Genomic DNA, 22,966 nt, shown 5'->3' with positions numbered 1-22,966 from the left:
GCAAACAGAAACAAATTAAGCAGCAGTTCAAATCAGTGAAAAGATTCTAGGAAACAAACAAGAAGCAGCAGGCTAAAAACATTTTAGACAGCAATGTAAAGAGACAGCACACCATGTAATCTTACATTTTTCCCTTTTCCATCATTGTACTTAATCAGTCTTAGAATATGGCCATTATTAATATCCAGTTTTCATTTTCTGTGAAAGAATTTAAAGTTAGCCATCTGTACCATAAATCTTACCAAGCTCTGAGAGCCTGGAACTGGGTAAGGAGGAGGAACTCTGAATAAATAACTCTGCAAACTCGCTCAAAGACTTTATGTCTCAACTCCTCAGGAATTTTATAAAGATTAATCACCCTCCTAGATGTACGAAAAAGCTGGCTTGGAAACAATCTCCATGGACTGCATTCAGCAAATGCTCTAACAAGTATCCAAACAGTCCAGAAGTCAAGAGACATTGTTTCTCCTGTCTGAAATGCCTGTTCCACCTTTATTCTGACTCTGTTCCAGACTTTGAAAGCTAAAGGTCTCATATCAGGAAATCATGAACCAAACTTTATAACTGTCTGTATACAGTTTTCTGTCTGTGCTCTAGAAACTTGTAAACCCTAACTATGAAAAATATACAGAAGTAGAGAAGGACAAAGAAAATACTTATTTAACAAAATCATACTTACCTGTTTCTTTATACTTACTTGAGTCAGGGGTCTTTTGAGCCCCCATGGTCCCACGTTAGGCGCCATTTGTTGGACGACCCCCAAGCCACCAGGCTTGGAGCTCCAACAAGATAGGAATCAAGACAAGAGTCTTGATGTTATTGTGTTAACTTGATTTAAAGATAGACACTTCACAATCAAGCAAGCGTAAGCACAATCATAAAATTAATCTAATGCTGTGAGTTACATAGAGCTTACATAAGAACCATATCTGGAGTAACCAAGGAATCACTAAAGATACATTACTAACAGAAAGTAACTAAGGATGCAGCACGTAACTGATCACGTCAGCATCACCCGATACTCACACGATAGTTACAGATACATAATATTTACAATCTCTGGGACACAATGTGTATTGCCCATGATCACTCTTGACAACTACTAGAATTTATTATTTTTATATAAAAACCAAGTAAACAGTGGTGAGAGACTCCAGTGCCCTTAAAATGAAACAAAACTCTTTAGTTATGTTTTCAAGATAAACAATTAATCAAGAAGGCATAGCCTGTCAACTCAAACCACTGAAGGAAAGAGCAGAGAAGCTATTAAAGTGGCAGTCTTATTTTGTTCTATGCTTAAGTCAAGCATGGCTCCCAACAGGATAGTTAGGACAGTGAGGAAATTTAAGACAGTTAGGGAAGATAGGACAGTTAGGACAGTGTGTTGGTTGAGGGTATTAGGTCAGTTATGGTCAGTTAGGACAGTTAGGACTGTTAGGACAGTTAGGACAGTTAAGACATTATGTTGATTCAGGGCATTAGGTCAGTTATGGTTAGATATGTCAGTTAGGACTGTTAGGATAGTTAGGACATTTAGGAGCATTAAGACAGTTAGGACAATGTGTTGACTCAGCATATTAGGTCAGTTATGGTGAGTTAGGACAGTTAGGACAGTTAGGACAGTGTGTTGGTTGAGGGTATTAGGTCAATTATGGTCAGTTAGGACAGTTAGGACTGTTAAGACAGTTAGGAACATTGGGACAGTTAGGACAGTTAGGAGTGTTAGGACAGTTAGGAAAGTGTGTTGGTTGAGGGTATTAGGTCAGTTACAGTCAGTTAGAACAGTTAGGATAATTAGGACAGTTAGGAAAGTTAGGACAGATAGGACAGTTAGAACAGTATGTTGCTTGAAGGTATTAGGTCAGTTATGGTCAGTTAGGATAGTTAGGATGGTTAGGACAGTTAGGACAGTTAGGACATTGTGTTGATTCAGGGCATTAGGTCAGTTATAGTTAGTTATGTCAGTTAGGACTGTTAGGACAGTTAGGACAGTTAGAACAGGTAGGACAGTTAAGAGCATTAGGACAGTTAGGACAGTGTGTTGACTCAGGGTGTTAGGTCAGTTACGGTCAGTTAGGACATAGAGTACAGTTAAGACACTTAGGACTGTTAGTACAGTTAGGATAGTTAAGACAGTGTGTTGGTAGAGGGTATTAGGTGAGTTAAGGTCAGTTAGGACAGTTAGTACTGTTAGGACAGTTAGGACAGTTAGGAAAGTTAGGACAGTTAGGACAGTGTGTTGAGTCAGGATGTTAGGTCAGTTACAGTCAGTTATGACAGTGTGTTGGGTCAGTGTGTTAGTTCAGTTACCATCAGTTAGGACAGCTAGGACAGTTAGTAGGCTTAGGACAGTTAGGACAGTTAGGAGCATTAGGACATTTAAGACAGTGTGTTGACTCAGGATGTTAGGACAGTTATGGTCAGTTAGGACAGTTAGAACAGTTAGGACAGTGTGTTGGTTGAGGGTATTAGTTCAGTTACGGTCAGTTAGGACAGTTAGGACTATTAGGACCATTAGGACAAATTAGGAAAGTTAGGACAGTTAGGATAGTTAAGACAGTGTGTTGGGTCAGGATGTTAGATCGGTTACCGTCAGGACACTGTGTTGGGTCAGGGTGTTTGTCAGTTATGGTCTGTTAGGAAAGTGTGTTGGGTCAGAGTGTTAAGTCACTTACCATCAGTTAGGACAGTTAGAAGCGTTAGGACATTTAAGAGAGTGTATTGACTCAGGATATTAGGTTACTTACGGTCAGTTAGGACAGTTAGGACTGTTAGGACAGTTAGGAAAGTTAGGACATATAGGACAGTTAGGATAGTGTATTGGGTCAGGATGTTAGGTCAGTTACCATCAGTTAGAAGAGTGTGTTGCGTCATGGTGTTATGTCAGTTACTGTTTGTTACGACAATGTGTTGGGTCAAGGTGTTAGGTCAGTTATCATTAGTTAGGGCAGTTAGGAGAGTTAAGAAAGTTAGAACAGTTAGGACATTTAGGACAGTGTGTTGGTTGAGGGTGTTAGGTCATTTACGGTCAGTTAGGATAGTTAAGACAGGACAGCTAAGAGCATTAGGACATTTAAGACAGTGTGTTGATTCATGGTGTTAGGTCGGTTACAGTCAGGATAGTTAGGACAGTTAGGAGTGTTGTGAGCATTAGGCAAGTTAGGACACTGTGTGGACTCACTATGTTAGGTCAGTTACGGTCTGTTAGGACAGTTAGGACAGTTAAGACAGGACAGTTAGGAGCGTTAGGACAGGTAGGACATTTAGGACAGTTAGGACAGTTAGGAGCATTAGGACAGGTAGGACAGTGTGTTGACTAAAGGTGTTAGGTCAGTTACAGTCAGTTAGGACACTTAGGACAGTTACGACAATGTGTTGGTTGAGAGTATTAGGTCAGTTACGGTGAGTTAGGTAAGACTGTTAGGACAGTTAGGACAGTTAAGACAGTCAGTGGGTCGGGTCAGGATGTTAGGTAATTTACCATCAGTTAGGACAGTGTGTTGGGTCAGGGTGTTAGGTCAGTTAAGGTGAATTAGGACAGTGTGTTGGGTCAGGGTGTTAGGTCAGTTACGGTCAGTTAGGACAGTTAGGGCAGTTAGGAGTGTCAGGACAGTTAGGACAGTATGTTGACTGAGGGTGTTAGGTCAGTTATGGTCAGTTAGGTCAGTTAGGACTGTTAGGACAGTAAGGACAATTAGGACAGTGTGTTGGTTGAGGGTATTAGTTCAGTTACGGTCAGTTAGGACAGTTAGGACTGTTAGGACCGTTAGGACAGTTACGACAGTTAGGATAGTTAAGACAGTGTGTTGGGTCAGGATGTTATGTCAGTTGCCGTCATTTAGGACAGTTAGGATGGTTAAGACAGGAATATTAGGACATTTAAGACAGTGTGTTGAATCAGGATGTTAGGTCAGTTACGGTGAGTTAGGACAGTTAGGACAGTTAAGACAGTTAGGACAGTGTATTGGTTGAGGGTATTAGGTCAGCTACAGTCAGGATAGTTAGGACTGTTAGGACACTTAGGAAAGTTAGGACACATAGGACAGTTAGAACCGTGTATTATATAGGAGATTATATAGGAACCAGATCTGGAGTAACCAAGAAATAACCAAGGAATCACTAAGGATACATTACTAACAGAAAGTAACTAAGGACGCAGCACGTAACTGCATCACATCACCATCACCTGATACTCACATGATAGTTACAGATACATAATATTTACAGTCTCTGGGATACAATGTCTATTCCCCATGATCACTCTTGACAACTACTAAAATTGAGGTCAGTTACTGTCAGTTAGGGAAGTTAAGACAGTTAGGACACTTAGGACAGTTAGAACATTTAGGACAGTTAGAACAGGTAGGACAGTTATTATAGTTAGGACAGTTAGGACACTTACGACAATTAGCATAGTTAGGACAGTTAGAACAGGTAGGATAGTTAGGACAGGACAATTATTACAGTTAGGATAGTTAGGACAGTTAGAACATTTAGGACAGTTAGAACAGGTAAGACAGTTATAATACTTAGGACAGTTAGGACAGTTAGGAGAGTTGGGACGTTTAGGACATTTAGGACAGTTAGGACCATTAGGACAGTAAAGAGAGTGAGGACAGTTATTATAGTTACAAGAGTTAGGACAGATAGGACTGTTAGGAGAGTTGGGACAGTAAGGACAGTTATTATGGTTAGGAGAGTTAGGACAGACAGGACCGTTAGGACAATTAGGAGAGTTAGGACAGTTATGACAGTTATGACAGTTATGAGAGTTAGGACCGTTAGGACAGTTATGACAGTTTTGAGAGTTAGGACTGATAGGACAGTTATGACAGTTAGTACAGTTAGGACAATTGGGTCAGTTAGGACAGTGTGGACAGTGAGGACAGTGTGAACAGTGAGGACAGTTAGGACCATTAGGACAGTTATGACAGTTATGACAGTTAGGACCGTTAGGACAGTTATGACAGTTAGGATAGTTAGGACCATTAGAACAGTTATGACAGTTAGGACAGTTAGGACAGTGAGGACATTTAGGACAGTGAGGACAGGTAGGACCATTAGGACAGTTATGACAGTTATGAGAGTTATGAGAGTTAGGATTGTTAGGACAGTTATGACAGTTATGAGAGTGAGGACTGATAGGACAGTTATGACAGTTATGACAGTTAGGACAGTTAGGACACTTAGGACACTTAGGACACTTAGGACACTTAGGACACTTAGGACCATTAGTACAGTTAGGACAGTTGGGACAGTTAAGACAGTTAGAAAAGTTTGGACTGTTAAGACAGTTAGGACAGTTAGGAACATTAGGACAGTTATGACAGGACACTTAGGACAGTGAGGACAGTTAGGAACATTAGGACAGTAGGACAGTTAGGATAGTGAGGACAGTTACACTGTTAGGACAGTTCGGACAGTTAGGAGGGTTAGGATAGTTAGGAACGAAAGGACAGTTAGGACCATTATGACAGGTAGGACAGTTAGGACATTTAGGACAGTTAGGATGGTTACGACAGTTATGACAGTTATGACAGTTGGGGCAATTGAGACAGGATAGTTGGGATAGTTAAGACAGCAAGGACAGTTAGGACCGTTAGGACAGTTAGGTCAGTTAGGACAGTTAGGACAGTAAGGACAGTTACGACTGATAGGATATTTATGACAGTTAGGACAGTTAGGACAGTTAGGACCGTTATGACACTTATGACATGACAGTTAAGACAGTTAGGACAGTTAAGACACTGAGTACAGTTTGGACATTGAGGCCAGTTAGGACCGATAGGACCGTTACGACAGTTATGACAATTATGACAGTTATGACAGTTAGGACAGTTAGGACAGTTATGACAGTTATGAGAGTTAGGACAGTTATGACATTTAGGACAGGACTGTTAGGACAATTATGACAGTTAGAACAGTAATGACAGTCAGGACCGTTAGGACAATTATGACAGTTAGGATCGTTAGGACAGTTAGTACCATCAGGACAGTTATAGTTATAACAGTTATGACAGTTATGACAGTTAAGACAGGACCGTTAGGACAGTTATGACAGTTAGGTAAGTTAGGACACAGTACCATCAGGACAGTTATTATAGTTATAACAGTTATGACAGTTATGACAGTTAAGACAGGACCGTTATGACAGTTATGACAGTTATGACAGTTAGGACCATTAGGAAAGTTATGACAGTTGTGACAGTTTACATAGTGAGGACAGTTATGACAGTTTTGACAGTTATGACAGTTAGGACCGTTAGGACACCTATGACAGTTATGACAGTTAGGACCGTTATGACAGTTAAGGCATTTGTGACAGTTAGAACCACTGGGATAGTTAAGACAGTTCTGACAGTAAGGACAGTTATGACAGTCAGGAGAGTTAAGACCGGTAGGACAGTTATGACTGTTATGACAGTTAAGACACTTAGGACATTTAGGACAGTTAGAACAATGTGGACAGTGGGGACAGTTAGGACCGTTACGACAGTTCTGTCACTTAGGACAGTTATGACAATTATGACAGTTAGGACCATGTGGACAGTAATAACAGTTAAGACAGGACAGTTAAACCTGTAAGGACAGTTCGGAGAGTTAGGACAGTTATGACAGTTATAACCGTTAGGACAGTTATGACAGTTATGACACTTATGGCAGTTAGGACAGTTAGGACCCTTAGGACAATTATGACAGTTAGGATTGTTAGGACAGTTATGACAGTTGTGACAGTTTGGACAGTGAGGACAGTTAGGACAGTTAAGACAGTTAGGACCGTTAGGACAGTTATGACAGGACCGTTAGGACAGCTATGACAGTTATGACACTTAGGGCCGTTATGACAGTAATGACAGTTATGACAGTTATCACTGTTAGGACAGTTAAGACAGTTATGACAGCACCGTTAGGACAGTTATGACAGTTAGGACAGTTAGGACCGTTAAGACAATTATGACAGTTATGAGAGTTATGACAGGACCGTTAGGACAGTTAGGACAGTTAGGACAGTTAGGACCATTAGGACAGTTATCACAGTTATGACAGTTATGACAGTTATGAAAGGCAGGACCGTTATGACAGTAATGAGTGTTATGACAGTTATGACAGCTTTGACAGGACAGTTACTACAGTTAAGACAGTTATGACAGTTAGGACAGTTACGACAGTTAGGACTGTAGGGACAGTTATGAAAGTTAGGACTCTTAGAACATTTATTACAGTTATGACAGTTATGACAGTTTTGACAGGACCGTTTGGAAAGTCATGACTGTTATGACAGTTATGACAGTTAGCAACGTTAGGACAGTTATGACTGTTATGACAGTTAAGACAGTTATGACTGTTAGGACAGTTATGACAGTTATGACACTTATGAGAGTTAGGATAGTTAGTACACTTAGGACAGTTATGACAGTTAGTTCCATTAGGACAGTTATGACAGTTGTGACAGTTTAGATAGTGAGGGCAGTTACGACAGTTATGACTGTTATGACAGTTAGAACCATTAGGACAGCTATGACAGTTATGACAGTTATGACAGGACCGTTATGACAGTTAAGGCATTTATGACAAAACAATTAGGAGAGTTAAGACAGTTATGACATTTAGGACAGTTATGACAGTTAGGAGAGTTAAGACTGTTAGGACAGTTATGACTGTTATGACAGTTATGACAGGTATGACAGTTAGGACCGTTATGACAGTTAAGACAGGACAGGACTATGAGGACAGTTATGACAGTAATGACAGTTATGACAGTTATGACACCTTTGAGAGTTATGACAGGAGAGTTAGGACCGTTTTGACATTTATGAGGCTTATAACAGAACTGTTAGGACAGTTAAAACATTTGTGACAGTTATGATAGGACCGAAAGTACCATTATGACATTTATGACAGTTACGACAGTTATGATATTTAGGACCATTAGGACAGTTATGACAGTTATGCCAGTTAGGAATGTAAGGACAGTTATGACATCTTTGACAGTTATGGCAGTTAGGACAGTTAGGACCGTTATGACAATTATTATAGTTATGACAATGAGAAACGTTAGGACAGTTAAGACAGTTATGACAGTTATGACAGTTATGGCAGTTAGGACCATTAGGACATTTATGACAGTTATGACAGTTATGACAGTTTTGACAGCTTTGACAGTTATGACAGTTATGACACTTAGGACCGTTATGACAGTTATAACAGTGATAGCAGTTAGGACCGTTAGGACATTTATGAATGTTATGACAGTTATGACAGTTGTGACAGTAATGACAGGACCATTAGGACAATTATTGCAGTTTTGAAAGTTATGGCAGTTAGGTCCGTTAGATCATTTATGACAGTTATGACAGTTATGGCACTATGACACCTTTGACGGTTGTGACAGTTAGGAGAGTTAGGAGCATTTTGACATTTATGAGGGTTATGACAGTTAGAACCGTTAGGACAGTTAACACAGTTATGGCAGTTAAGATAGGACCGTTAGGACTGTTATGACACTTATGAAATTTATGACAGTTTAGGACCGTTAAGACAGTTATGACAGTTATGACAGTTATGGCAGTTAGGACCGTTAGGGCATTTATGACTGTTATGACAGTTATGACAGTTATGACAGTTAGGACCGTTATGACAGTTATGACAGTTATGACAGTTAGGACCGTTATGACAGTTATGACAGTTATGACAGAACCATTAGGACAGTTCAGTCAATTATGACAGTTATGATAGGGCCGTTAGGACAGTTATGACAGTTAGGACCGTTAGGACATTTATGACAGTTATGACAGTTAGAACCGATAGGACCGTGAGGACGATTAGGATAGTTATGAGAGTTATTTGAGTTATGACAGTTAGGACAGTTAGGACAGTTAGGACCTTTAGGACAGCTAAGACACTTATGACAGTTATGATAGGACTGTTAGGACAGTTATGACAGTTGGGACAGTTATGACAGTTATGACAGTTATGGCAGTTATGATAGGAACGTTATGACAATTATTTCAGTCACGACACTTATGACAGTTATGACAGTTATGGCAGTTAGGACCGTTAGGACATTTATGACAGTTATGACAGTTATGACAGCTATAAGAGATATGACAGTTATGACAGTCAGGACTGGTATGACAGTTATGACAGTTATGACAGTTAGGACCGTTAAGACAGTTATGACAGTTATGATAGTTATGACAGTTAGGACCATTATTACAGTTATGGCAGTTATTACAGTTATGACAGTTAGGACTGTTATGACAGTTATGACAGTTATGGCAGTTACGACCGTAAGGACATTTATGAGAGTTATGACAGTTATGACAGTTAAGACAGTTATGACAGTTATGATAGGACAGTTATGACAGTTATGACAGTTATGTCAGGACCGTTAGGACAGTTATGACATTTATGAGAGTTATAACGTGAGGACTGTTCAGACAGTTATGATAGTTTTGACAGTAATGACAGTTAGGACCATTAGGACAGTTATCACAGTTACGACAGTTATGACAGAACCGTTAGGACAGTTAGGACAGTTAGGACAATTATGACAGGACAGTTAGGACAGTTTGGACATTTATGACTGTTATGACACTTAGGAACGTCAGGACGGTTATGGCAGTTATGACAGTTATGACATTTTGGACCTTCAGGACAGTTATAACAGTTACGACAGTTATGACTGTTATGACCGTTAGGACCATTATGATAGTAATGACAGTTATGACAGTTATGACAGTTAGAACCATTAGGACAGTTAAGACAGTTATGACAGTTATGATAGAACTTTTCGGACAGTTAGTACCGTTAGTACAGTTATGACAGTTATGACAGTTATGAGAGGACTGTTAGGACGGTTATGATAGTTATGATAATTATGACAGTTAGGACCTTTAGGACAGTTATGACACTTATGACAATTATGACAGTTATGACAGTTAGAACTGTTAGGACAGTAAAGATAGTTATGAGAGTTATGCCAGGTATGAGAGTCAGGACCGTTACGACAATTATGACAGTTATGAGAGTTATGACAGAACTGTTAGGACAGTAAAGATAGTTATGAGAGATATGACAGGTATGACAGTCAGGACCGTTAAGACAATTATGAAAGTTATGACAGTTATGACAGGAAGGTAACGACAATTATGACAATTACAACACTTATGACAGTTATGACAATTATGACAGGACAGTTAGAAACTTTAGGAAAGTTATGACAGTTGTGACAGTAATGACAGTTGTGACAGTAATGACAGTTAGGACCGTTAGGACAGTTATGACAGGACCGTTCGGACAGTTATGACAGTTATGAGAGTTAGGACGTTAGTACAGTTATGACAGTTGTGACAGGAGTGACATTTAGGACCGTTAGGACAGTAACGACAGTTATGGCAGTCATAACTGTCATAACTGTCCTAACGTTCCTGTCATAACTGTAATAAATGTCCTAACTGTCGTAATGGTACTAACTGTTCTAACGGTGCTATCATAACTGTCATAAATGTCTTAAATGACAGGAACGTTAGGACAGTTATGCCAGTTAGGACCTTTTTGATGCTTATGACAGTTATGACAGTTGCAAACGTTAGGACAGTTAAGACAGTTATGACAGTTATAATAGTACCGTTAGGACAGTTATGATAGCTATGAGATTTATGACAATTTTGACAGTTAGGACCGTTATGACAGTTATGACAGTTATGGCAGTTATGACAGTTAGGAATGTTATGACAATTATGACAGTTACGACACTTATGACAGTTATGACAGTTATGAGACTTAGGACCGTTAGGACAGTTATGACAGTTGTGACAGTAATTACAGTTATGACCGTTAGTAGAGTTATGACAGTTATGACAGTTATGAGAGTTAGAACCATTAGGACAGTTACGACAGTTATGACAGGACCGTTAGGACAGTTATGATAGTTATGACAGTTATGACAGTTATGACAGCTATGACAGTTATGACAGTTAGGACCATTGTGAGAGTTGTGACAGTTATGACACTTAGAACCATTATGCAAGTTATGAAAGTTATGTCAGTTAGAACCGTTTGGACAGTTAAGACAGTTATGACAGTTATGATAGGACCGTTAGGAGAGTTATCAACAGTTATGACAGTTATGACCATTACGAAAGTTATGAAAGTTATGACAGTTATAACCGTTAGGACAGTTAAGACAGTTATGACAGTTTTGATAGGACTGTTAGGATAGTTATGACCGGTATGACAGTTATGGCGGTTATGACAGGATGGTTGGGACAGTTATGGCAGTTATGATAGTTAGGGCCGTAAATACCGTTATGACAGTTGTGACAGTAATGACAGTTGCGACCGTTAGTACAGTTATCACAATTATGACAGTTATCACAGTTAGAAGCATTAGGAAAGTTAGGACAGTTATGACGGTCATGACAGGACTGTTAGGACACTTGTGACAGTTATGACTGTTATGACACTTAGGATCGGTAGGACAGTTATGGCATTTATGACAGTTATGACATTTAGGACCGTTAGCATATTTATGACAGTTGTGACAGTTACGGCAGTTATGACAGTTAGGACGGTTATGACAGTTATGACAGTTATGACAGGGCAGTTAGAACCGCTAGGACATTTATGACAGTTATGACAGTTATGACAGCTCTGACAGTTATGACCGTTAGGACAGTTATGACAGTTATGATAGGACCATTAGGACAGTTAGTACTGTTAGGATAGTTATGAGAGTTATGACAGTTATGACAGGACGGTTAGGACAGTTATAACAGTTATGGCAGTTAGGACTGTTAGTACATTTCTGACAATTATGACAGTTTTGACAGATATGATACTTATGATAGCTTTGATAGTTATGACAGTTGGGACCCTTTTAACAGTTATGACAGTTATGACAGTTATGACAGTTATGACAGGACGGTTAGGACAATTATGAAAGTTATTGACAGTTATGACAGTTAAGACAGTTAGGACCATTAGGACAGTGAGTACACTGAGGACAGATAGGACCGTTAGGACAGTTAGGACAGTTATGAGAGTTATGACAGTTATGACAGTTATGATAGTTAGGACCGTTCTGTCACTTATGACAGTTATGACAGTTAGAACCATTAGGACACTTAAGACAGTTATCACAGTTATGACAGGACCGTGAGGACAGTTATGACAGTAATGACAGTTAAAACAGATATGACAGTTAGGACCGTTAGGACAATTACGACATTTATGACAGTTATGACAGTTATGACAGGGCCGTGATGACAGTTATGAGAGTAATGACAGTTATGACAGTTATGACAGTTAGGATTGTTAGGACTATTATCAAAGTTATGACAGTTATGGCAGTTAGGACAGTTAGGATATTTATGACAGTTATGACAGTTATGACAGCTTTGACAGTTATGACAGTTTTGACAGGACTGTGAGGACAGTTATGACAGTAATGACAGTTATAACAGTTATGATAGCTATGACAGTTATGACAGTTAGGACACTTAGGACTGTTAGGACAGTTATAACAGTTATGACAGTTAGAGCCATGAGGACAGTTAAGACAGTTATGACAGTTATGATCAGACCGTTAGGAGAGTTAATACCATTAGGACAGTTATGACAGATATGACAGTTATGACAGGACTGTTAGGACAGTTATGACAGTTAGGACAGTTATGACAGGACAGTTAGGACTGTTATGACAGTAATAACAGTTAGAACCATCAGGACAGTTAAGACAGTTATGACAGCTTTCACAGTTATGACAGTTATGACAGTTAGGACCGTTTTGACAGTTATGACAGAACCATTAGGACAGTTTTGACAGTTATGACAGTTATGAGAGGACCGTTAGGACAGATATGACAGTTATGACAATTATAACAGTTAGGACCGTTAGGATAGTTAAGACAGCTATGACAGTTATGATAGGAGTTTTAGGATAGTTATGACAGTTAGAACAGTTCGGACAGTTACGATCGTTAGGACATTTATGACAGTTATTACAGTTAGAAACGATAGGACCATTAGGACCGTTAGGAGAGTTTGGAGAGTTATAAGAGTTATGATACTTATGACAGTTATGATAGTTAGGACCATTATGACAGTTATGACAGTTATGACTGTTAGAACCGTTAGGACAGCTAAGACAGTTATGACCGTTATGACAGGACCGTGAGGACAGTTATGCATTAACGACTGTTATAACAGTTATGACAGTTAGGACCATTAGGACAATTATGACAATTATGACAGTTATGGCAGTTAGGACCGTAAGGACCGTTAGGAAAGTTATGAGAGTTATGACAGTTATGACAGTTATGATAGTTATGACAGTTATGACAGTTAGGACCATTATGACAGTTATGACAGTTATGAGAGTTAGAACCGTTAGGACAGTTAAGACAGTTATGACAGTTATGACAGGACCATGAGGACAGTTATAACAGTAATGACAGTTATAACAGTTATGACAGTTAGGACCTTTAGGACAATTATGACAGTTATGACAATTATGACAGTAATGACAGCTTTCACAGTTATGACCGTTAGGACCGTTGTGACAGTTATGAGAGTTGTGACAGAACCGTTGGACAGTTGTGACAGTTATGACAGTTATGACAGTTTGGACAGTTAGAACAGTTAGGACCGTTAGGACAGTTATGGCAGTTATGACAGTTATGACAGTTAGGACCATTTGGACAGTTATGACAGTTATGCCAGTTGTGACAGTTAAGACCGTTATGACAGTTATGACATTTATGACAGTTAGAACCGATAGGACCATTAGAACCGTTAGGACAGTTATGAGAGTTATGACAGTTATGACAGTTATGACAGTCATGACAGTCAGCACCGTTATGAAGTTATGACAGTAATGACAGAACCGTTAGCACAGTTAAGACAGTTATGATAGTTATGATAGGACTGTTATGACAGTTATGACAGTTATGACAATTATGACAGTTATGACATGATCGTTAGGACAGTTATGAGAGTTAGGACCTTTATGACAGTTAGGACTGTTAGTACAGTTATGACACTTGTGACAGTAATGATAGTTAGGACCGTTAGGACAATTATGACAGCTTTGACAGTTATGACAATTATGACAGTTATGACACCTTTGACAGTTATGACAGTTAGGAGAGTTAGGACCGTTTTCAGATTTATGACAGGTATGACAGTTAGGACCGTTAGGACAGTTATGACAGTTGTTACAGTAATGACAGTTAGGAGGGTTAGAACAATTATGACAGTTTTGACAGTTATCGCTGTTAGGACCATTAGGACATTTATGGCAGTTATGACTTTTATAACAGTTATGACAGTTATGACAGCTCTGACAGTTATGACAGTTATGACAGTTAGGGCCGTTATGACATTTATGACAGTTATAAAAGAACAGTTAGGACAGTTCAGTCAATTATGACAGTTATGATATTGCCGTTAGGACAGTTATGACAGTTAGGACCATTAGGACATGTATGACAGTTATGACAGTTATTACTGATAGGAAGGTTGGGACGGTTAGGAAAATTATGAGAGTTATGACAGTTATGACAGTTAGGACCGTTAGGACAGTTAAGACCGTTATGACAGTTATGATAGGACTGTTAGGACAGTTATGACAGTTATGACAGTTAGGACCGTTAGGACACTTATGACAGTTGTGACATTAATGACATTTAGGACCGGTAGAACAATTATGACAGTTATGACAGTTATGACAGTTCTGACACCCTTGAGAGTTATGAAAGTTAGGAGAGTTAGGACCGTTTTGACATTTATGAGGCTTATGACAGAACCGTTAGGACAGTTAAAACATTTGTGACAGTTATGATACGACCGATTGAACCGTTATGACATTTATGACATTTATGACAGTTATGACAGTTATGACATTTAGGACCATTAGGACAGTTGTGACAGTTATGCCAGTTAGGACCATAAGGACATTTATGACAGATATGGCAGTTATGACAGTTATGACATCTTTGACAGTTATGACAGTTAGGAGAGTTAGGACCGTTATGACAATTATTATAGTTATGACAATGAGAAACGTTAGGACAGTTAAGACAGTTATGACAGTTATGACAGTTATGGCAGTTAGGACCATTAGGACATTTATGACAGTTATGAGAGTTTTGACAGCTTTGAAAGTTATGACAGTTATGACACTTAGGACCGTTATGACAGTTATAACAGTGATAGCAGTTAGGACCGTTAGGACATTTATGACTGTTATGACAGTTATGACAGTTATGACAGTCATGACAGTTAGGACCATTATGACAGGTATGACAGTTATGACAATTAGAACCGTTAGGACAGTTCAGTCAATTATGACAGTTATGATAAGGCCGTTAGGATAGTTATGACAGTTAGGACTGTTTTGACAGTTGGGATAGTTAGGACATTTAAGACAGTTATGAGACTTAGAACCGTTAGGATCATTAGGATGGTTAGGACAGTTATGAGAGTTACGAGAGTTATGACAGTTATGACATTTATGACAGTTAGGGCTGTTAGGACAGTTATGAGAGTTGTGACAGCAATGACAGTGAGGACCATTAGGACAATTATGGCAGTTTTGAAAGTTATGGCAGTTAGGCCCGTTAGATCATTTATGACAGTTTTGACAGTTCTGACAGTATGACACCTTTGATGGTTATGACAGTTAGGAGAGTACAGTATGACACCTTTGATGGTTATGACAGTTAGGAGAGTTAGGACCATTTTGACATTTATGAGAGTTATGACAGTTAGAACCGTTAGGACAGTTAACACAGTTATGGCAGTTAAGATAGGACTGTTAGCACCGTTATGACACTTATGACATATATGACAGTTAGGACCGTTAGGACAGTTATGACAGTTATAACAGTTATGGCAGTTAGGACCGTTAGGACATTTATGACTGTTGTGACAGTTATGACAGTTATGAGAGCTATGACAGTTATGACAGTTATGACAGGACCGTTATGACAGTTATGACAGTTATGACAGAACTGTTAGGACAGTTCAGTCAATTATGACAGTTATGATAGGGCCGTTAGGACAGTTATGACAGTTAGGACCGTTAGGACATTTATGACAGTTATGACAGTTAGAACCGATAAGACCGTTAGGATGATTAGGACAGTTATGAGAGTTATTTGAGTTATGACAGTTATGACAGTTATGACAGTTAGGACCTTTAGGACAGCTAAGATACTTATAAAAGTAATGATAGGACTGTTAGGACAGTTATGACAGTTATGACAGTTATGACACTTATGACAGTTATGGCAGTTATGATAGTTAGGAACGTTATGACAATTATTTCAGTTATGACACTTATGACAGTTATGACAGTTATGACAGTTATGGCAGTTAGGACCGTTAGGACATTTATGACAGTTATGACAGTTAGGACCATTAAGACAGTTATGACAGTTATGACAGTTAAGACCGTTAGGACAGTTATGGCAGTTATTACAGTTATGGCAGATAGGACCGTTAGGATATTTATGACAGTTATGACAGTTATGAGAGTTTTGACAGTTATGACAGTTATGGCAGTTATGACACTTAGGACAGATATGACACTTAGGACAGTTATGGCAGTTATGACAGTTATGACAGTTATTACAGTTATGACAGTTAAGACTGTTATGACAGTTATGACAGTTATGACAGTTATGGCAGTTACGTCCATCAGGACATTTATGAGAGTTATGACAGTTAGGACCGTTTTGACAGTTATCACAGTTAAGACTGTTAGAACCCTTAGGACAGTTAAGACAGTTATGACATTTATGATAGGACTGTTAGGACAGTTATGACAGTTAGGATAGTTATGTCAGCACCGTTAGGACAGTTATGAGAGTTATGACAGTTAGGACCGTTTTGACAGTTATCACAGTTAAGACTGTTAGAACCCTTAGGACAGTTAAGACAGTTATGACAGTTATGATAGGACTGTTAGGACAGTTATGACAGTTAGGACAGTTATGTCAGCACCGTTAGGACAGTTATGAGAGTTATGACAGTGAGGACTGTTTGGACAGTTATGATAGTTTTGACAGTAATGACAGGACCGTTAGGACAGTTATCACAGTTTCGACAGTTATGACAGAACCGTTAGGACAGTTATGACAATGATGACAGGACCGTTTGGACAGTTATGACAGTTATAACTGTTATGACACTTAGGACCGTTAGGACAGTTATGGCAGTTAGGACCATTTGGACAGTTAAGACCATTATGACACTTATGACATTTATGACAGTTAGAACCGATAGGACGGTTATGACCATTAGGACAGTTATGAGAGTTTTGAGATTTATGACAGTTATGACAGTTAGGACCGTTATGACGGTTATGACAGTTATGACAGTTAGAACCATTAGGACTGTTAAGACAGTTATGACAGTTATGACAGGACCGTGAGGACAGTTATGACAGTTATGACCGTTATGACAGTTATCCCAGTTAGGACCGTTAGGAGAATTCTGACAGTCATGACAATTATGGCAGTTAGGGTCGTTAGGACATTTATGACAGTTGTGACAATTTTGACAGTTAGGACCGTTATGACAGTTATGACAGTTAGAACCATTAGGACAGTTAAGACAGTTATGACAGTTATAAAAGGACTGTTAGGACAGTTATGACAGTTATATCAATTATGACAGTTATGACAGGACTGTTAGGACAGTTATGGCAGTTATGATGGTTATGACAGGACTGTTAGGACAGTTATGACAGTTAGAACCGATAGGACCGTTATGATCGTTAGGACAGTTATGAGAGTTATGACAGTTATGACAATTATGGCACTTATGAAAGTTATGAAATTTAGAACCATTAGGACATTTAAGACAGTTATGACAGTTATGACAGTAATGACAGTTAGGACTGTTATGACAGTTATGACAGGCAGCACAGTTAAGACAATTATAACAGTTATGACAGTTATGACAATTATGTCCGTAAGGACCGTTATGACATTTATGACACTTATGACAGTTATGACAGTCAGGACCGTTAAGACAATTATGACAGTTAGGACAGTTATGACAGTTATGGCCATTAGGACCGTTAGGACATTTATGACAATTATGAGAGTTATGACAGTTAGGACCATTCGGACAATTATGACAGTTGTGACAGTAATAACATTTATGACCATTAGTACAGTTATGGCAGTTAGGATCTTTAGGACATTTATGACAGTTATGATAGTTATGAGAGCTATGACAGTTATGACAGTGATGGCAGTTAGGACCGTTATGACAGTTATGATAGTTGTGACAATAATACCATTTATGACCATTTGTACAGTTGTGACAGTTATGGCAGTTAGAAGTGTTAGGACAGATAGGACAGTTATGACAGTTGTGACAGTAATGATAGTTATGACTGTTAGGATAGTTATGACAGTTATGACAGAACCGTTAGGACTTTTAGGACAGTTATGACAGTTATGACAGGACCGTTAGACAGTTATGACAGTTATGACAGTTATGACAGGACCGTTAGGACAGTTATGACAGTTATGACAGTTATTACAGTTAGGACCGTCATGAAAGTTATGACAGTCATGTCAGTCAGGACCGTTAAGACAGTTATGACAGTTATGGCAGTTATGGCCGTAAGGACCATTATGACATTTATGACACTTATGACAGTTATGACAGTTATGACAGCTTTGACAGTTATGGCAGTTCAGACTGTTATTACAGTTATGACAGTTTTGACAGAACCGTTAGGTCAGTTAAGGCAGTTATGACAGTTATGACAGATATGATAGTTATGACAGCTATGACAGTTATGACAGTTATCAAAGGACCATTAGGACAGTTATGACATATGTGACAGTTATAACAGTTTTGACAGTTATGACAGTTGTGACAGTAATGACTGTTAGGACCATTAGGACAGTTATGACAGCTATGACAGTTATGACAGTAAGAAACTTTGTGACAGTTACGATAGTTATGACAGTTATGACAGGACCGTTAGGACAGTTATCACAGTTATGACTGTTATGACCGTTAGGACCATTAGGACAGTTATGACAGTTATGACATTTATGACAGTTAGGACCGTTATGACAGTTATGAGAGTTATGGGAGTTAGAACCGATAGGACCGTTATGAACGTTAAGACAGTTATGAGAGTTATGAGATTTATGACAGTTATGACAGTTATGACAGCTATGACAGGACCGTGAGAAGAGTTATGCCAGTTATGACAGTTAGGACAGTTAGGACCGTTGGGACAGTTATGACAGTTATGGCAGTTATGACTGTTATGACAGTTGTGACAGTAATGACAGTTAGGACCATTAGGGCAGTTATAATAGCTATGACAGTTATGACAGTAAGAAACTTTGGGACAGTTAGGAAAGTTATGACCGGACTGTTAGAACAGTTATGACAGATATGACTGTTATGACACTTAGGACGGTTAGAACAGTTATGACAGTTATGACAGTTATGACAGATAAGACCGTTATGACCGTTAGGACAGTTATGAGAGTTATGAGATTTATGACAGTTATGACAGTTAGGACCGTTATGACAGTTATGAAAGTTATGACAGAATCGTTAGGACAGTTATGACAGTTATGACAGTTATGACAGGAACATGAGGACAGTTATGTCAGTTATGACAGTTATGACAGTTATGACAGAACCGATAGGACTGTTATGACCGTTAGGACAGTTATGAGAGTTATGAGATTTATGACAGTTATGACAGTTAAAACCGTTAGTACAGTTATGACAGTTATGAAACGGCTGTAGGGACAGTTATGACAGTTATAACAATTATGACAGTTATCAGTGGACCGTTAGGAAAGTTATGGCAGTTATGACAGTTATGTCAGGACCGTTAGGACAGTTATGACAGTTAGAACCGATAGGACCGTTATGACCGTTAGGACAGTTATGAGAGTTATGACAGTTATGAAAGTTCTGACACTTACATCAGTTATGACAGTTAGAACCATTAGGACATTTAAGAGAGTTATAACAGTTATGACAGTTATGAAAAGACCGTGAGTGTTGGGGACCTCTGTTGTGTAAAGTAGAAGTTTCTCCATGTCCGGATAGCTCACGAGCTCGGCACCCTATGCAGAGACTCCTTTCGCAGCAGGGTTCCTTCCCGGCATTTTCCTGACTCCTTTGTGAAGTAGCAGCCACAGGAATGTATCCTCCGGCTCTGTAACTATTAGGCTTTCCTGTGTGATTTTTCAAACAGTTTGGCAGCCTGGCGGGAGTCCATTTCCACACGCAAATGAGGCATCCCCAAAGTACCTATCAGCTAAAGCCTTTTACCACCACCTCCACAGTATAAAGTATCCTGGTTTCCTCTCAATTATTGAAGGAACTGGATCACGGAGACTTGGAGCCAAGCAGAGTCATTGAATAAAGAGCTGTAACACTGAGTCTGACTGAGCTGAGTCCTGTCTCACTGCTTACGATCCAGCCTTCCCAGAAAGGGCTGTCTTTCCGTCACCAACTCACGGGCACCTAGCTTTAGCTGCTTCCACATTTTCCCGCGTGATCCAGCGGCCAGTGGATTTCGCATCTTGAGGAAAGTGCACGGGTGAAATTAGGGCGGGATCCGGCTGGGCAAAGCCCCAGCAGCAAAGAGCCACAGAAGATGCAGGGAAGCAGCGGAGAAGCAGAGCCCTGCTGCCACAACAGAGACGCGGAGCGGACGTGCTGCGGGACCCTCAGCACCTCAGCGGCGGACAGCGACACGGTGCGCGGCTAGGCCTGCTGTGCCGCTTCCAGGGCGCGCAGAGAGCCCCGCGCACCCCATATCTGGTGCCACAACATGGGACCCTCTGAACCTTGTGCCAGCTAGGAGCTGGTACCCTCGGTAACACAGGATTCGTGAGTACCTCTCCCACCAGGAGAGAAGCAAAAATCTCTTCTAAATTTCCTCCTTTTTTTCCGGTCTGAAGTCTTCGCGTGGGACCGCTAGGGACAGAGAGACAACTGAGGCTTCCTGGTCACGGCTACTCCATGATGTTAGCTGAAGGTTTCTTTGACCCCCTAACAGACCCCGACTCCCTGTTCAGGTGTAGACAAAAGACCTCTATCTTTATATCTTTCTAACATCAAAAACTTGGTGACGCAACGGCCAGTTAAAAGCCATAGGGCGGCCACCAGCTCCTTAAATTTGCAGGAAGGCCTGTGCAGGAAGCCAAAGTGGAATCCCCTGAAATTTTAATTTCAGGAACGTTCCCTTGGGGACCATTACTTCACCCCACTTTTTCTATCTCAACACTGCTAGGAAAATCCCCAAAGTTCCTTAAAGTCAGCTTCTAAGGCAGATTTCTCTGCCCCCAGGGCATTCAAACCACAGCTGAAACCGGTTAAGTGAGAATTTAAATTAACTAGCCCCTGCCGAACACCTGGTAATTCACGGTGGCTCACAGCCAGAACAAAAGATTTAAACTGCAACTTTTTTTCTGCAAACCTAGAGGCTTGTAATTTGCCAAGATGCTCCAAGCCCTCTAGTGTCTGACTGCTATAAAAACATCTTCCCTTCATAATGGGAAATTCTGCATCACTCCAGAGAAAATGCCAAATTCGTTCCCTTAAAACCCTGCTCAAATCTAGAGGACTTAAAATTTCCAAAGAGGAAAGCTTAAAATTTTGTAATGAGGTGTACCAATTTGCACCCTGGATCTTATCGGCAGACATATCTGATCCAGAGCTCTGGAACTTTCTTGCACATTTGGCTTGCAAGAAAGAAACCCAAGAAAAGCATAATTTTCCCCTCTCCTTTTTCCCAATTATGGCAGCCATCCAGCAATGCTTAAAAAACCCACCTAGGATTGAGGAAAGCTTACAAACAACAAAAAATAATAAAAGAGAGGTTTTAAGTGATAAAAAAAACCCTACAGACTGCCCAGTGACAGATTTAAAAAGCCCAGATACTAACACCCAAATTTCAAAAGCTTCCAAAAATCCTCAGGTAAATTCTCCTCCCCCTTCACCTCGGCTGCCTCGAAGCCCTGCGGCACCTCCACCCCCTGTGGCACCACGCCCTACAGCCACAGAGAAACTGTGTAACCTTAGAGACAGTGAGAGCTGCCAGCCTCAAAATTTCCAGCCTCAGCGGTCTCAGGACCCCCAAAACCCACTGATAGAGGCTTTTCCTGTTAACTTACAAATAACAGGACAACACCCCCTAGCCTGGTACCCGCTCCCAGCCACAGAACTTAAAGAATTGTGCCAGGCTGTACGTGAGGATGGCATTCATGCTCCTTGGACAAAATCTATACTGCAAACATTTATTACTAATCTGCTTCCCCAGGACTGGAGGGACATCTGTAGATCTACCCTCCCCAGTCCATTATTTGTACAATGGGAAACCTTATTTAGAGAAGAGTGCCTAATGCAAGCTAAAAGAAATGACACTCATAATCAGCAACTAAGACCCCAACCAGGGCAGGATCTACCACCTGGATTTATAGATTGGAATTATGATCAGCTTTTTGGTCAGGGCAATTTCTCCACAGGAATTCAGCAAGCAGCAATTCCTGCTGGCTGTATCGAGCAAATTCGCTTATGTGCATTACAGGCCTGGGACCACCTAACCCCCTTGTCCACCGGTCCTGGAGAGACCTCTTCATTAACCTTCTTAAAACAGAAACCAACTGAGGCTCTCCCAGACTTTATACTAAGAGTGCAGGCCAGTTTAGATAGAAAAATAACAGATCCTGCAGCCAAAGCAATGCTTTTAAACAGCCTTGTCTGGGAAGAGATGACCCCTGAGCACAGATAAGCATGCCAGGGACTCAAAAATGAACATTATGACAAATGGATTGTGGCCACCCATGACATTGGGACTGCCACGTACCAGGCCTCCTCCCTTGCCCAAGCCCTTGCAGTTGCAACCCAGACCAACTCAAAATGCTTTAAATGTGGAGAAACTGGGCACTGGATAAAA

Source organism: Nannospalax galili, unplaced genomic scaffold, assembly GCF_000622305.1.
Source record: "Nannospalax galili isolate Female #2095 unplaced genomic scaffold, S.galili_v1.0 scaffold711, whole genome shotgun sequence".
In the NCBI taxonomy this organism is placed as follows: Eukaryota; Metazoa; Chordata; class Mammalia; order Rodentia; family Spalacidae; genus Nannospalax; species Nannospalax galili.
The sequence above is the reverse complement of the archived record's forward strand: the minus strand, read 5'-3'. Positions refer to the sequence as shown.